Source organism: Helicoverpa zea, chromosome 22, assembly GCF_022581195.2.
Source record: "Helicoverpa zea isolate HzStark_Cry1AcR chromosome 22, ilHelZeax1.1, whole genome shotgun sequence".
In the NCBI taxonomy this organism is placed as follows: Eukaryota; Metazoa; Arthropoda; class Insecta; order Lepidoptera; family Noctuidae; genus Helicoverpa; species Helicoverpa zea.
The window spans coordinates 7,867,315-7,884,334 of NC_061473.1; positions in this window are offsets into that span (position 1 = coordinate 7,867,315).

A 17,020-nucleotide genomic window follows, 5' to 3' on the forward strand; every position below is an offset into this window, starting at 1 on the left:
TCGATACAAAAGCATCATAGTATTGTTGTAGATAAAAAGTGAAAAATATAGAGGAAAAGAGAGACATACGTAGGATAATAAATTAAACATATGAAAATTATATTAAAGCTTTACTGTACAATTATCTGTACTAATATATATAATGTAATTAATTCTACTCATCAAACAACATACAAACGTACATCTTATTACTTATCTGTAAAAGTATCCAAGCGTATAATTAACTAATTAATAAGTAATAAAAACTAATCGATTCATTGCTACGGATAGTAATAACAATAACACTAGCCGGTTGTGTCTGGTTATAACCGGTGTTCTAAACATCTTGTATAACAACAATGAATTAGGAATGTCACGCTTATTTACATAGTTTTTTCAGCAAACCGTTTTCAATAACCGATCTATTTGTGATTTTGCGATAAGTTATTGAAATTGGACATAATTTACATGATAGACCGGTAGTTGAAATCCGCATTTAAAGTTATTTTTTTTAAGAAAAAATCTTTTGATAGGTCGTTAATCCCATACATACACGTGTATGAACCTGTATGAACCTATTTTATAATAATCAATTGTTTGTGTTTGTTCAGCTTTAATGATTTAATCAAATATTTCGTTTTTAATTGTTCAATTAATAAATGATATTTATTTATCATCGAATCACCTGTGATTTCTGTGAGTTCCAACGATCGGGCAGTAATTTATGTATAAGTATTATTTATTTTGCTACGTAACTATAGAATACAATTTTGCCGCCACGGTAACAAAAAAAAATTAGGCGTTACAGAAATTTTCCTTACATATATACATTTGGTACTACTAGGTACTTATCAGGTAACCTTAAAGTTTAAGGTTTAAGGTTACCTGATTATCAGGTACTATAGTTTAAGGGTTAAACTATAGTACTACGTATATCAACAAACAAACAGGTAACAAGGTTAAAAATAATAAATTCTGCGGACAAATTGGCTCTCATCGGAAGCTATTTTTATGCTCATAACTCTTCGCTATCTTAATTATAATGTTTACGAAGACGACGGCCTATCACTAACATGCGTACGTACTTCGAAATTGATCGCTGAGTAGTAAGTATAGTGAGCCTTTATCAAATTGATATGTTGGTATAGACTTTGACATATAGAGGCACCTTAATGAACTTCATTGTCAATGTTATCTACTAGTTTTTGCTTATTATTATTTAAAAAAACACATTTAAATCGGTTTAGCCAAACGCGAGATAATCGGGCACAAACATACATACGTGTCAGACTCAGAAACCCCCTCGTTGAATTTGTATAAAAAATGCTTTAGTTTTTCGTATTGTATACAAACCATTCATCTATATATCTGAGTAAAAATATTGTCATCATCATCATCCTCCGAGCCTTTTTCCCAATCATGTTGGGGTCGGCTTCCAATCTAACCGGATTCAGCTGAGTACCAGTGCTTTACAAGAAGCGACTGCCTATCTGACCTCCTCAACCCAGTTACCCGGGCAACCCGATACCCCTTGGTTAGACTGGTGTCAGACTTACTGGCTTCTGACTACCCGAGATTCTGAGTAAAAATATTGTATTTAATAAATATTAAAGCAAAATTCAATTAAATTGTCAATTTTCCAATGCATCAAAACATCGATAACACATAAGGGATGTTGTCACTTTCCCATCCCTAAAAATGTGACGTCACTCCAACAAGGGGTGAGCATGCGCGGGAAACCTTACGCCATCTTGTTCCTGTTCGCACGAGTTCGTAAAACTTCGGTTATTTCCGTGCCATGAGGTCACATACAACGGTCGCATATTCTGAAACCAACACTGCAAACGAATTTGAACTTTGTAACGTAAATGTAAGGTTTTAAATTGATTAGTAAGGTGTATGAATTGGTGCAATGAAAGATTTTCTATCTATAATGGGTTCCTATGAATTTGCGTCATACAATTTTAACATTTATTACGTTGTATAGTTGGTACAATGTCAAGGCTTAATGCGACGATATAATCTATCATTGTATGTAAAAATTAATGACACTTTTCATTGTAGTTTTATATCTCAAGAACGGGATCACGTATCCAAGCCAAATGTTTAGGCTTTATTCGGACTATTTAGAAGATGGTTTATGTGAAACACAAAATCGGTCGAGCGGTTCTTCATTTATCACATTTTTTTACCTAACCAAAAATATTTATACGTAGCGAAACACACACCCCGGGCCACTAATCGTATTATGTAATCCATTTTACGTTGGGAAAGCTGGTTCTAAGTGTAAAGTACTGAAACTATCTTTCCTTCCTCCGTGGACTGAAAGTTCTATTATGTGTGTACTTATGTATTATGCATAAGTTGAGATGCATTTTCCATTCAACTTAGCCATAGTTGGGTATGGTCATGGATAGACAAGTAGACTATAAATAAAACATGATATTAGGAACCGAAAATCAGCGTACAGTTTAATCATCTGCCTAGCCTTTTCCCAACTATGTTGGAGTCGGCTTCCAGTCTAACGAGATGCAGCTCCACAACACAGTTAAATGTTGTAACACGGAAGGAACTTACCTAAGTCTGGCAAAATACGAAGGTTCTTGTCAAAAGAGGCTAAAAATGTAAATGGCAAGACGTAGGCAATTTGTAGTCAAAAGAATAAAGCCTGCGGCCATTTGCTTTCACTTCAAGCCGGTAGCTAAATATGCAGCATATATTTTTCTATTACACATTTCTATCATCTTCTTTCAAGACTAGTTTAATGGACTTCTGCTAGTTCCAAAGTGAAAAGTATCCATCGTACCGCGTAGGCGTTTCTTTATTTTCTCTTTATTTTCATAAAAAGGAAAAAAATGATTTTGTTTCTATCATAAAAGCTCCGAAGGGACTGAACTGATTTGAAAATATCTTTCACTGTTGGAAAGCTACACTGTTCCCGAGTAACATAGGGTATATGTTATCCCGGTACGGGCAGTAGTTCCCACGGGACGCGGGTGAAACCGCGGGAAATCAGCTAGGTACTAAAGTATAAAATTGCGCAACGATCGGGGGTGTGAATTAAAAAGCTATCGATAGTCAGTTGTTCGTACAATACAAGCCAATAAATGTGTTGTACATCTCATCAATATGTAAATACAATTCTATTGTATGTGTACCAGCGAAGAGCCGCGGTTTTATAAGCAGAAAGCTTATTTTACGATGGAAAAATTCATATACGGTGCAAATGGGGTGTAGGTTGTATTTTTATGAACATGATATTCGTTACTGTAGGGCTGGTTATTATTTTAATAGGTTGACCAAAAACATGGATTTGTATGAAGTTTACATTATTAGCGAGTCACAATGCTATGAGAATTCTACAATATATGGAGTAATTTTATCCAAAAAGAAGATATAAGTAGTAGTTTTCATACGTTCGCTACCACAGCTCTCTTAAAACTTATAGGTAGAATTCTAATGAAATACGCATGACTGTTCAACACACTATACTGAATTGAAAGAATGATGACAATCCATAGCGTGATGGGATAAATAGCACAAAGCGTGGGTTTAGCAAAGACGAGGCCTGCCCTTTGACTCCACACCATCAGCACTATGTAATACTACTAGTCTCTATTATATGAGTCACACCTCATTCGGTTAGGAGCATCAATGATCTCATTTTTAAAGGTACTTATATAGAGAATTGCATATAGGTAGTTATCGCGCATTAGGTAAATGGAGAAGGGATGAGAAGAGGTGAATTTTCCAGTTATGCAGGTAACAGCAGTCTTAAATCTATACTAGTATTATAAAGCTGAAGAGTTTGTTTGTTTGTTTGAACGCGCTAATCTCAGGAACTACTGGTCCGATTTGAACAATTCTTTCGGTGTTAGATAGCCCATTTATCGAGGAAGGCTATAGGCTACTTTTTATCCGGGTTCGTGCAGAGGTTCCCACGGGATGCGGGTGAAACCGCTGGCAGAAGCTAGTTTATTATATTATTAAAGTTTGTTTATGTTTAAAGGCGCTAATCTCTAAAACTATCAGTCGATTGGATCAGCAAGCCTTTGGAAGACAGATTCCTTTGAAGCTTTAGTTAGAACAATCCCTCCAGCGTGTTGTTTTATTCAAATAGACTTGGTTCGTCTCGATACCTGTATTATGTAGGTTCCTATAGCTTTGCCGACTTTCGGAAGCCGACATTCAGAATAACAATAGGAAATTGAATCTATGGAACTAGGTACAGATAGTTTCGGAATAGGTTCACTGAAATCTGCTCTACACTTACCTAAGTGTTTATTTGAATTTAAAAAATAATATAAATACACAATACGCAATAATGCAGCAATGTTTCCAAATAAAACATCCAGTCGTAAGTACATGACTCTTTCACGATAAAACGGCTGAACATATTTGAATTTTATATGGAGTTTTGCGGTTACCGCGTGATATATCCATGTTGCTAAAGGTTTGATTAAATCTCTCTCCATTTAGAACATCACTTCACCTATTTGTATGGGAAGCATTAAAACAAACTCCAATCATATTCGCATTTCAAAGGCATCGTGTATTTTTATTTACATAGATCTTTACAATACATATAAAAAACTATAGTTTTCTATATGTATAACCCTCGGGTCATGGGGTCCGAATGCCCACACCCTATTTAAAGATCTATCTAGGTGGCTGGTTGAGGCTTCTCGTGACCAAATGGCTGGCTATTACCTCGGACAAAGGATCAGCATGGCCATCATCATGGGTACCCTCCCAGTTGACAGCGATGGTTATAGTGTTTTTTTTTATTGGATAATCATTTCAAACAAATAAAATAAAAATAAAAAAGCCTTTATTAATTTCAAATACATAGATATTAAAAGAAAAGAAAATCAACTACATAACAATACAGCCTCTATGTACGTTCAAAGTGTTGCTTAACACAACCTCTGTGGATGTTCAATTCCATAGTGCTTCTAAATGATTCAGGCAGCACATGGTACGGGCAGGTCGACTGACTGCAAGTGGCTGCATTATTGAAGATGTGTCAACATTTTACACGAAGTTACCGACGCGACGCCGGTCGAAGTTGGGTTGAAAATTGTACCACGCTGGGAGTCGGGTTGGAGGGTTGTAACCAAATGTTAATGCTTTTAGTACTTTTGTAAGCTCCGTGAATTTTCCGTTAACAATCCGGATTATTTCAGGCAGTCGCTTCTTGTAGAGCACTGGTACTCAGCTGAATCCGGTTAGACTGGAAGCCCACCCCAACATAGTTGGGAAAAAGGCTCGGAGGATGATGATGATGATCCGGATTATTTCAGTTACCATTAGTTAATCGGTTTAATGTTTTGTTCTGATGAAAGATTACTACTTATTTAAATAGGTTAGCTTCCGCCGTCGATTTCATCCGCGCCCGACAGGATCTCCGATTCCGATACATTCAAAAATCTATTGAGGAGTACGGTAACAAAAATATTATTATAAATCATTTATTTTTTGTACATCGAGACAAACTACTATAGAATACCGATAGAACCGTTGTAGCAATGATCCTACCTACTGACCTATCCTAACATTACTGGCTGGTTTAAAGCACCCAACTGCTAATCGAACTCCCTAATAGCAAAACCTTGTTACAGACACCTAGACAAACTCGTATGTTCTTTGAATATGCAGTTATCTGAAGCTGAAGCACCAATGACATGCAAATGTTAGTGAAACGCTATGTAAATGTTACCGCGCACCTGTTACCCTATCTATGTGGAATTCAGCTTTTGTCTAATTCCTTTACTCTCTGGATTCAAGCATTTAAATTGTATCTACCTAAAATAGTTGTACGAAAAAGATATGCATTACCTATAAACTGAAATAAAAGTCGCGGTGGCCTAGTGGGTAAAGGACCAACCTCTCAAGTATGAGGGCGCGGGTTCGATCCCAGGTCTGGCAAGTACCAATGCAACTTTTCTAAGTTTGTATGTACTTTCTAAGTATATCTTAAACACCATGGATTGTGTTTCGGATGGCACGTTAAACTGTAGGTCCCAACTGTCATTGAACATCCTGGGCAGTCGTGACGGGTAGTCAGAAGCCAGTAAGTCTGACACCAGTCTAACCAAGGGGCATCGGGTTGCCCGGGTAACTGGGTTGAGGAGGTCAGATAGGCAGTCGCTTCTTGTAAAGCACTGGTACTCAGCTGAATCCGGTGAGACTGGAAGCCGACCCCAACATGATTGGGAAAAGGCTCGGAGGATGATGACCTATAAACTGAAATAAATTGTTTCCCGTATTTTCATCTCAGTCGACTCAAAAGTTTCATGGTGTAGCAAATCCTAATACCAGAATGTTTTTCATCCCTAAAGTCTAAAGCAACGTAGGCCTTAACGCTCCCCTCATCAGTATCAGGGGCGTAGCTACCGCAGTATCTGCCGCTACGCCACTGATCAGGATTTGCAATGAGTTTAACATAAGGCGGCCAACCGTCCCGCATTCTGCGGGACCGTCCCGCAATGCTTGACGAAATCCCGTTTTGAAATTATTAGTTAAATAGTCCCGCAAAACGTTGTATGCGTCCCGCATGTCCCGCATCCCTATTTTTCTACCACACTTCTACACCCACCTGCGCGCACGCTCAACAGTGCAGGAACACAGATTAACTATAATATAATCTCGTTCTCTTTATTTCTACTGAACTCGTGAGGCCTAATGATTTTGAAAATAAGACATGAGTGCACGCTGTGACACGATATTGATAGGTTAAATTATAACTTTTTGCTTACGGTTTTTATTTTATCAGTTCCGTCCGATCATTTTTCAATGCCCTCCCCCCCCCCCCCCTTTTCTCGAAAGGTTAAGTCCCGCATTCAGTTTTCGGAAAGTTGGCCGCCTTAGTTTAACAGTCTTTGTAAATTAACAAACACCGACATTCATGTTCGTTCCATTAAAAAAAATTGAAAAACTGTCTCAGAGATATGGGAATGCAATAAATATTAAAATAGTCAAAATAGTTTATTTTAGTTCCTAAGTCACACTTGCTCAAAAATACTAATAACGTTTGTTAACTATTAATAGTGTTGTTGTTATAAATGATGTGTATTCCTGTAATAGACAAACAATGTAATTTGTAATGTATATTTTATAACTTCTGTGTATGTATTGCTGTAGGTGTACCTATTAAATAAATAAATAAATTCATTTTCGTTTTTTGACTTCCAAATCTAATAAGATGATTAATATCTGTGTAACATTGGTCAGGTGTTTTAACCCATGCCCATCCTTGCATAAACTAAGTACCTATCGATTAAACAACAATACTATTAATTATAATATCTGCTAAACTGAACGTAGGTCTCCCCCAAGAAACGCCTACCTTCAACGCCAACTTCTTCAAATCATTGGTCCTCCGTGCAGCATAGATATATGAATACTGTTATCATACTTATATCGCTTAATTCTTCCATCGAATTACTTTATGTGCTCTCTTCCATGATTCCAATTCGTGAAAGCTTTTATGGGTGGTTTGCACCTCTTAACTATAACGACAACCAAACCTCGCCAAGTCATATGGCTGGTTTGACCAATACAATTTTACGAGTGGTTATGATTTCGTTATCGTCATATGGTGCAACCCACCCTTAAAATCTTACACGAGCCTGAAACTTACAAAGTAGCACTTAACATACCTAATTTGATGGAGAAATTCAATCCAGTGAATGTAATTGGCCGTGGGCCAATCTTCTCGCACTCTTGAGATACCAAGACGCCCACAACTTGCATTTTTGCATTTATTGATCTCAGGCAATAATACCGCATACATTTTGACAAAGAATTGGTGGGGTAATGGGGTTGGGTACTCGTGTAAGTTATACGAATGAAGAAATGGGTTTCTTTAGTACCTACATCATAATATTCTTATTGTGATCATCAAAGTTGAGATATTAATTAATCTGCATGTTCTTCAAGGTTTCGTACTCTGCGTTTCGAGGTACCTAAACTGCTTCCCACACCTTGACAAAGAGTAGCCTTTGTGTTTTCTCAGGCTATATCTAGCAGAAGAAAGAAAGAAATACCTACATAAATACATGCATAGGCTACACAGTCTGACAGCAGAGTTACTTTCTCATTTATAATGCATACTAGCTTTTGCCCGCGACTTCGTTCGCATGGAATAGTGACTTCCGGCATATTTTTGGTTTGACCAATAGATGGCGCTATATATCCGGAATATTTTTTTTTTTATTTTTTATTTTTTTTGAAATAAAAACTATCCTATGTCCTTCCTCAAGTTCCAAACTATGTCTGTACCAAATTTCACACAAATCGGTTCAGTAGTTTAGGCGTGAAGAAAAGACAGACAGACAGACAGACAGACAGAGTTACTTTCACATTTATAATATTAGTTAGGATTATAGTGTATGAGCGAGAGGTAAATACAGCTGTCGCGATTTCTAATCCCATTCTTTATCGGCATGGGTAGTACTAGTATTTTACAAGGAGCGAGCATATTAGTACCTAAGGATTGCTTTAACATTGTTTCAGCTTTTGTTTCAGCTTTGTTTACCTACCTGCAACTTATACAGTTAGGTGCTTTCAATATCACTAGGTACATAGTATAAAACAGAGTCGCCTTTTCTGTCCCTTTGTACGCTTGAATCTTCAAAATTACGGAACGGATTTTCATGCGGTTTATTTTAGGTTATAGATAAAGTGATTAAAGAGGTAGGTTTGTAATAGCATTGCAACCGTGTGAAGCCCGGCCGGGCTGGTCTGTAATAAACCAAAAAAGTAATTTAGGCAACTTCGATAAAGTTGTAGGAAAATACCAGCATACAACCGTTAACCCCGCAGTTTCAACCAAGGCGACATTCACAAAACTTTACGGTCCACGAGACGAAACTTAAAAGCAAGCACTAAGCACTAGGTACTAAAACCAGCTATGTAGCCTGACCTTGGGCCTGGGCTGGCTTGTCGCCAAAAATGGGTAAAATCGATGCACTGGAACCGTGGCGTGCCAGCACCTATGTTTGGTATATGCACCGAGGAGGATCGATATGGGTAGTATTTTTAGGATTAGGTCCGATGAGGTTCTATCTGATGGTAGGGGTAGGATAATGTAGTAGTTTGCTGTTTGTTGGGAGACTTAGGAGAAACCTGTATTGAAGGTTAGAATGTAGCTAATTGACTGTGTTTTTAGACAGTGTGAGTTAGCTACAATTTGCACATCCATATCAAAATGAGGGAATGATTCCTAAAAATAGTTGAAAAACCTGAACATATAGGAGTAATGCATTCAGGAATTGGATAATTGAGTATGACTTCTCCCAAATAGGAAAACACTTAAGTACCCAGGTATATAATATGTTCCTTCAGTTCATATATTAGGTGAGTCCTAACTAATTTGTCGCGAGAATGCTCGTAAAAGTTAAAAATAGTCTAACAAAACCCCATATAACGAAAGCACGATTACGTAGGTAAAACGTTTATTAGGAAAGCAGGAACTTGGTTGCTAATTTTAGCGTTGATTGCGTCGTAACTTGTTAATTTACGAAAGTGACTGAAAACGCTTGTCACGGGGTGGAAGGTGTGTCGAACGTCATATAACAAGGTACTTACTACGGTTGGGTTTTGGGTACCTATTGGGAAATGCTAGTCCCTGTTTTCAGGGTTCCGAACCAAAAGTTTGAGAAAGGAACCGTTTATAATAAGTTGATAATTTTACTTACCCTTGCTTTCTAACTAAACTGCCTCGTTGGATTAGATATGTCACCGGAAAATAACAAGATCCGTAAGTTTATCAATTTACTAGGAAGTTTATAAACTTTCGTAAGATTCTAAACGGGAGATAAATTGTAATATTTGCTAAGGTTTCAAACCTACGTCATTGGTTTGTATTTATTTTTATTGTATGAACTTCGACAGGATTAATTACCTAAGAGAGAAGGTGTAAGCGACTGAGACCTCCTATATTATCATACTAGCTTCCGCCCGCGGCTTCGCCCGCGTAGAGTTCGGTTATATCGCGTTTCCAAGAGAATTAAAAATCCGTGATAAAAACTATCCTATGTTCTTTCTCGAGGTCAACTCTATCTCTGTGCCAAATTTCATTAAAATCGGTTCAGTGGTTTAGTCGTGAAAGCGTAACAGACAGACAGACAGAGTTGCTTTCGCATTTATAATATTAGTAGAGATTGTGTGTAGCACTGACACTTTATGTAGGCATCTATTCAACAGTCGATATGAATGTTTTTTTTAAATCACACCAGTAATTGCTGTGATTTAAAAAACCATTTATAGCGACTGAAAATCTTTTTCTTCAGCTTTATAAGTAGGTTAAGGCAAGAATTTTGGTCTGGCCACCCCTGGCTCTCGATCTACAATATTCTGTGTGTGCTGCACACAGAATATAAGCGGCAAGCTTTTTAGTCTATGGTTTTTCAAGAGGTTTTCGCCCCCTACATTATGCCCGACGGAGGTAAAAAGAAATAAAACAAAATCATACTACTTACAAATGTTTGTTTAATTTAGATTAATTCACGACCATCCAGATTTACCTACAAGTTACTGGAACCTTACATTAATTTTATTTACATAATTCGCCGAAAAATTATTTCGAATCACTAACTTTATGGCCGGCTTTACACTTATAAGTTTTACTTTACGTAAATTAACTTACAATTTGCAAAGGTAAAATCCCTTCGTAAGTCGTTTACAATAATTTCTTTAAACTAGTCACAACTTATATATTGGTTATATCTTCTTTTCTTTTAACATAGTCTATCTGTATCTCTTTTTTATTCTGACTCTGTTATAGTTATCGGCACGGATATTGAGCTCTCGGCGGAAGAGTGGTGATCGCTTTGTGCACTGTACACATAAAGCAATAAACCAATAAATCGCTTCTGCGCAGGTGAAGGTCAGGGCTCAATATCCCTGCCGATGATTATAAACGGGTCTGCTGTTAGAGATAACTTATTAAAAAAATATATTTTCCTAAGTTCTATTTTCCTAAGAAGGAAAATAGAACAAAGGCACAGCTTTTTTATTTAACTGATAAGAATCAGTGTTCTGTGTGTAACTGTACATAAACTGTTAAATAAATAAATAAATTTTACTTACGTCATTTTTACGCAAGTAACTTACAGGTATAAAGTCGGTGTAACAAGTTAGACAATTAGAATCGAGATCAAATTTTTAACACAGGGGCCCGATTCTCCTAAGTTAATAATGTCAAAATCGAATAGAAATCGAATCGCAATATGATCGCAATAGCAGTTTTAACCATATCGGGCATTCTGCTCTACAATCATATTGCAATCATAAATCATTTGCAGACAAAATGATTCATTATTGAATGACAGTAAAGGATAAAAACGTTTATTTCAAAGAAAAAATTGCGGAATGCCACGTATAGGTACTTCAATCGTAATCGAGTCGGGATTGGATCGCAGTCGAATGTGAATCGTATGTTGCTTAAGTAAAATTAGGAGAATTGGGCCCCTGGTGTAATTTTTGAAAAGCTTAGAACATTGATAAAAATAAATATTCATGATACGTTAAAATCTATTGTCAACCGGTATTTAAACATCTCTATAAGACCTAGTTAATTAAGACTAATTATGAAATCTACTGAACAGACTTAGATGCACCTCTAGCCATCTACAATTAACGATAGAATAGAATAGCAAAATAGACCTTTGATTTTAGAAAGTATAAGTATTTAATGGCGCGAAATATATTTTTTACTAATTGACTGAAATCTAAAGCGAAATCTTTTTACATATCCTCATATATATGTGTTATAGGTATGGGTTTTTTTATTTAGGTATGATAAATAAATTTTGCGCTATAAAATCATTTCGTTTATCATAATTTTGCTTTTAAGTCAGGACAAGGCCGTTTAAATCTTGATCCAGAATAGGAACTTCTTTGGAAAGATTGAGAAAAGTAAGTATTTATTATTCAACTAGCTGTTGCCCGCAACTTCGTCTGCGTGGGCAATATAGAATCGTCAAAATACTACTTATCCCGTAGGTGCATTCTTTCACGTGACAGTATAATTAGGGTTAGCACTTAGCAGTCGCATAGATTCAATGATCAAGGTTGTGTTGCGGATGTGACCATTTATCTAAACAAAAGAAGTAAAGTTTGTGACGTTGTTCAGCCAATTTGAAAAATTGTTACGTATGGTGCGTAAGTAATTTTCACAGGAAACAGCTATAATCTATGTATACATGCTTTGAGTCTGACAAAGATGTCATTTGTACATTTTCTGCAGCTGCTGCGACTAATCAGAAGCCAGAAAGTCTGTCAGTCTTACCATGGATATCGTCTTGTGTAGTTGACTGGGTTGTAGATAGGTAGTCGCTCCAAGCAAAATATTGGTACTCAAACAGATTCGGTGACTGGAAGCTAACACCAACATAGTTGGGGAATAGCTGGATGGATGATAAAATGAGTCATCATCACCAGCAGGCGCATAGGGTAAGATAGTTTCACTTACTCACTATGGTAAGGCTGACCCCACATTAGGCGTGCGCGATCCTCGGGCGTGTGAGTAGCGCGGGCGTCGCGAGCGCGCTGCGTGAACGTCGCGTTTTGCTGCCCTGCGGCATGTGTGAAGAGTGCAAGCGACGCGCTCGCGGCGAGCACGCGGCGCTCGAGTTGCGTTGTTACCCCTTCGCCCGCTATCCCCGCCGCCCGCTAAACGCCTTAGCAGTGAAACGTCAAGGAGAGCGGCGCGTGCGCGCCGCGAGCGCGCTGCAAATGCCGCAGGGCAGCAAAACGCGACGCTCACGCAACGCTCACGCAACGCGCTCGCGACGCACGCGCGGCGCCCGCGCTGCTCACACGCCCGAGGATCGCGCACGCCTAATGTGGTGGCCTAAGCTGGGACTCCACCGAAATGCTTGCATTAGTTCACGAATAGGCAAAATGTACGTATCTGTGAGAGTCCACTTCATGTGTTCGTACTTGAAACCTGCAGTTTTGCCAAGATTTTCAGAATGTACGCTCGCAATTTGTCATTTCTTGGTGGAGCCAGCAAATCAAAAGAAACATAAGTGTTGTATACTGTGCGTCACTACCGCACACCGGGAAAATTTCGCTCTTGCGGAGGACGTTTATATACCATATTTTGTGTCACACGTAAACAGGACGACAGTAAGTATCCACCGAAACACTTTCAAAGATCTGATGAACGAACAAATCAGACCTGACTTGGTCACCTGGGGCCAATCAGAGCTCTATGAAGCGATAATACGCTTTGGCTCCTACTGTTATTGTGGTTTCTGAAAATTTATTCACCTCATTCAACGATGAATGTAATTCTGATGGTACTATTAAGAACACTTGCTTAGCGCAGAAGCTGACGTTGGCAGGTCAACTCTTTTGACTTCTCGAATAGGATACCATTGGTTTTTGTGCAATGCACACCTGCAATGCATTCTGGATTAGGATGGGATATAGGTGGATAGGATTTGCAGCAGAGAACAATTCTGTCTTTGTGATTAAATGACATTAAACGTAGTTTTATATAAAAGGTGTTTTTTAGGGTTTTTAGACTTGGCTCGGGTCTTACCGAGACTGTTCGTAATCGTGAATATAATAGTTCGTAATAGTGTATTTGCGATCAGAAGTTGAAAGTAAGCATGTCTCTGGTATGCGGCGCGTAATTTGTACGTTTTCAGACGCATAAAGAATTTTACGTGTGTATGGTATTAAATAGAGAGAGCTCCCATTTCTTATCTGCACTTTGTATCTGGGCTTGTTTTTAAAGCTACAGAATCCTACATTACCTACCTCACGCTTAGCAGCGCTTGCGAGAGATAGATCCTCATTTCTTCGAGGATTAAGTTTACATATTTTGCATCAGAAAAAATAATTAAGGTCTACTTAATACTACTCACTCAAAGTAATTTGTTTTAAGGCCACCACATTAGTGGAAGTTAAGCTAAACTATGTTTATGAAAAAATCCTGATATGAACTCCATCTGTAACTTTAAATGATAATTAATTGTTCCACTAAAGTCATCATTTTTGACATAATGTTCAAAAAATAATTTAGATGGCACCGTTTTAAATTTGGCTGAGAACTATTAATTTTCTTTTCATCAAGGTAATAATTATAGTTGGATTTTGATGTGGCACGGCAAACTGACAAACACTATTGAAATGTCTATCGAAAAATTACACTACGTGTTAAAATATGGTGAATTACGGAAAATACACAACTCCATCTGTTGAAATAATAATCCTCTATAAAGAATGTATGGTAATATTGTCATTTACCACCTCGCTCTTTTGACAAATTTGATGTATTTTATTTAGGTACCACAGATGGAGCTACTTTAACCTTGGCTAAACAAAATTTTCATATTTTTTGTTCTTCCGAAGTTACTTATAAAGGTGTGATTTTCTGTGTAAAGATTAATAATAGGCCGATCAACTAATATAAGTACAACATTCAAATGTACAGTTTTGACAAATAGATTGCGTGTCGTAATATTTTACATCTTGAATTCACAAAATTAATCATATCTTTTGATAGAGTGAATCGATTTCGATGAAACAAAAACTAAGTAATACCCCAAGTTACGTAGAATTTTTGTATTTAAGCATTGTCTGCATTTAATTCGTAGATTTTACGTGAATCGCGAACAAACAAACAGATAAACAGACAAACAGACAAAAATGATGGAAATGGGTTCTGTTAGTTATCCTTTAAAATGCTGGCTATTTTTTTTTTGTCAATTTCTTCAATGTACAAAAATTACTTTTCTACAGATTTATTATATGTATAGATATAGATAAAAAAACTATACACGTTATTTTAGCTGTCTCGATTGTTTTTTTTTTCACGTATCATTTTCCATATCTCGATACCTAACCTTTAAATTAAAAGGGACCTATATTTTTGTGTTGTCTTTATGTACAAAATCAATGATAAAACATTACATTTTTTGTAACAGCAAAATACTTGTTTATACTATAATGTCTACAAGTTTTATGAGAAATCTACAATATTTCAGCTACTTTTGGCCAAATTGATAATTCGGGAACAAAACTGTTAGAATATTTACAAATACATAAACTCTTTTGCAAAAAAAGCGGGCACCGATACGAAATTTTGGTTTTAAGGACTTCACGTGTATTTCAAACGGGTTTTGCATGACTGTAGTATGTTACTAGCGTCAAAAGGGTTAGCCAAGCATGCGTAACCCATACAGCCATTTTTGGTCGCAGATATGATAAAGATGTAACAAGTCGCAACAGTTTCGTAACTGATACGACACAACGTGACTGTGTAGGGATTAGCTTTTATGAGTTGTAACGGTTCAGTAAAAATGTGACGGAAACTAGATTCAGTAACTTTGTGTGGTCGCTGTGTCGATACTTTACAGCTTAATTTGTAACCACACATTTTAGAAACTTTGCGTTTGGTTTGTAACCAGTGTGCAATGTTGACACAATTGTGTTGTAACTGGGTAGTAACATGTGTAGTCGATGTTCCAGAACACTTTAACAATAACTTGCATATATTAAAACATGACGAGAGCCAGTTATTCTCAAACTGTCTATGTTTTCTGCCGTTATCAACCATTTAATGAAACCATTTAATAAGTAAACAACCAAAAACCTTACGTAAATTCCGATGGACTTCAACTTTTTACAGAAGAGTAAAAGAAATAAGTACGTCCCAAAATATCTCAAGTACCTAATTGTACTCGTACACAAGTTTTTTTAACCGACTTCCCAAAAAGGAGGAGGTTCTCAATTCGTCGGGATCTTTTTTATTTTTTATGTATGTTCACCGATTACTCAGAGACGCCTCGACCGATTTGCAAAATTTTTTTTTTGTTTGATAGGGTTTACCTCCCAGGTGGTCCCATAGTCACCAGGTCAGGATCTGATGATGGAAACCCTGAGAAATCGAGGGCAACTTTCGAAAATCGTAGGCATACGTAGGGTAAAAACTTGACACTAAGGCGTATGTCTGATAACACTATGCAATGGTGAAGGCTTGGAGCTGACCTGATGATGAAGACCAGAGAAGGTCGAGGGAACTTGAACAATGAATGTGTAAAAAACTACCTCGTGTTTGGGCTTATTTTGTTCGTATTGACGAGACCTTTGCAACAGTGAAGGTTTGAAGCTGACCTGATGATGGAGACCAGCGAAGGTCGAGGGAACTCGACAATTGAATATGTAAACTACCTCGTGCTTGGGCTTATATTGTTCGTATTGATGAGAACTTTCCACTGCGGATATGACATGCGGATAGTGACAACTATGCTTGTCACTGAAAAGCTAAAAATAAAAAACTTTTTACAAAAAAATAAAACCGACTCCCAAAAACACTGAAAAGCAAAAAAAAAACTATTCTTAGGTGCATCGGCCTAGAAGTCGGTGGCGTTATAAACTTAGTTACATCCATTAGACACCGACTTCTAGGCCGATGCACCTAAGAATAGTTTTTTTTTGCTTTTCAGTGTTTTTGGGAGTCGGTTTTATTTTTTTTTTTTAATACCTAATATTTTTTTCATGATGTGCATTGTTGGTAGGGCACATTGACGGATACCCATTTTATTGAACTTAAAACTTATTATTTTCTAGGCCATTTACAGGAAAACAGTACGGAATTTAGTGGAGGAGCTTAGTGGTAGTCCCTAGTGCCAAAGTTTCAACTTTCGAGCTCCAAATCGCTGTTTTTTCGTTTTCTCGGCCAAAACAAGACGTCTTCGTCTTTAACTCAAGTACTCGGCACAAGCGATATTAATTCTGATGAGCCTCCTTTGGTTAGAACAATGAAAAAAGGCATCTTGACTTGATAAAAACTTTGGGAAACACTGTAACCAAATATTAAGAGAAACCATCTTAAAAATCTAGTAATTTTGTAACAATTTACCGTAACATGTCGACACGTGTCGACACATTATCGTAACTTTGTGACTAGTTGCGACGACCATATTTTTCATAACAAACATCAAAAATGTTTTTTCATAGTTCATTATTTATCAATTTTATGAGTAAATCTTGCTAAAATAATTTGTATTAGGATTAAAAT